Here is a 2,034-nt window from a genome sequence, read left to right as displayed (position 1 = left end):
ACTAAAGGACAGAAGCGACCCGATACACGGTAATCAAACCGATATCCAAAGCCAGTTAGTCGACGTGTGTTGAGGCCTGACTGACTAATGGGAGACACCTCTTAAACAGGCCATGTCCATAAAGAAAGAAAAGAAGAAAAAGATAAATTCCCCTAGGACGACTTGAGTCCATCTACGTTAGAGAAAGTTAAGGGGACTGGGCATAGCGCTGACCACACTATCCTTCATCTGCTTAGATCACAAAAACAGATAAACTTACTTTATCTTCCCAATGGGCCAACAGGCTCTAAAGGATACTTTTTTTTACTTACCATACCATCTAACTTACACGTAATCAGCACAGGGGAAATAGCATACGACATAAAACATGTTTTTAGGATAAAAACTTCCATTTCCGCGTTGCTTAAACAGGGCTATTTTTAAAACTGTAATTCTGTCCATTTCCGGTTAAAGGTCGTACGTTGCTATGTACAGTTTCGCATAATGCGGCTATAAAATTTAGAAACGTGTGCTCTGTACAGTAAAAAAAAATACAGCTAGTTGATTTATTTATATTTTTTATTTTTGCGAAAAGGGTGAACGATAATTTTTAAGACAAAAATAATAAAAAAGCTTTAGTGGTTAGATATAAGTTTTGGGCAATGAATCTGATATATTTCAACTAACATTAAGAGTTTTTGTTTGAAATAAATGATGAAACCACGCCGATCCAATGGTGTCTGCATTAGAGTTTCGTTCAGGCATCTCTTTGGAAAGTTGCAAAAGGCAGAGACTCCGCCCGCCCCTCACTCAAAGCACGATCGCCCCTCCCCCCCCCGACCCCCCACACCCCCTCTTTCTTCCAACGAAAAAGAAAAAGTATATTTTTGTAGAGAAATATTTACTTTATCCATTGTCCGTCCCCTATTCCCCAGAAATTTTAGTGTGCCCTCCCCCTCGAAAGTTTCAACCACCCCCACCCCCAGGAGAAAAAAATGTCTGAAAAAACACGGGTGTGCAGTAGCTATGAAAATATGTAAAGAAAACTCCTTATTCTAATACATCATTCTAATCTTGATAGTTTTCCTCTGTTTTATACAGCTGTCATTTTAAACAGAAACTTTAAAAAGTTGATAGTCTAGTCGTCCTTACAAAAAACTTAATAGTTTGCCGTTCTCTCTCTCTCTCTCTCTCTCTCTCTCTCTCTTTCTCCTCTCTCTCTCTCTCTCTCTCCTCTCTCTCTCTCTCTCTCTCTCTCTCTCAAGGAAGACTAGAACATGGTTTAGAACACAGTGTTCTTTTAAAACCACGTCACCATTTGCACTTCCTGATTTGGACATGATTCCGATTTTGTAACTTTTGGGTTTAATTATTTTACCTCTAAAATATCAAAGCTGCAAAACTCGATTATTTCGTTTCTGAAGTAATTCTAAAATATAAAAAAAAATGCAAACAAAACTTGATTATTTTTGTTTCCGATGTACCTCTAAAATATCAAAAATGCAAAACTTGATAATTTTGATTCTGATATACATCTACAATATACGGTAACTCATCGACCTTCGTTGTTATTCTTACCTTTTCTTTATAGGCCCTATAAAACTCTACCGACACTTTCTGTTGCATCACATTTTGTCCACCCCCCTCCCTCCGTATCCTCACCACCAAAACAGTCGTCTGGCTAACACCTCAGCCCTCATCAGAATTCAAAGCGTCGTTGTTGCCACACACTAGCTCACATACACACGCGCTAATGTAAAGAAAATAACTGGAAAGGTTATGCGCATATTATAACCATTAATGGTGCTAGTTGTAAAAACTACACTTGTGGTATATGTTTATTTTCTAGAATGTTCTTATAGCTGGGATAAATCTGGATATAAATTTTTTTTTTTTTTAAATACGGTTAAAAAATAGAACGGATGTCAAAATAAGATCTTTGATGCCTTTCAAATTTATGATTCTCTTTTGGTCTTCTTCGTCTTCGTTCTTAATCTTAGTGTTGGAAGGGATTCCCTCCGAAACAATTATGTAATACATGTCATCTTGTTATGC

The sequence above is a fragment of the Physella acuta genome, unplaced genomic scaffold (assembly GCF_028476545.2).
Source record: "Physella acuta isolate Inbredline_101_S28 unplaced genomic scaffold, ASM2847654v3 ptg002095l, whole genome shotgun sequence".
Classification (NCBI taxonomy): Eukaryota; Metazoa; Mollusca; class Gastropoda; family Physidae; genus Physella; species Physella acuta.
Note: the sequence above shows the minus strand (reverse complement) of the source record.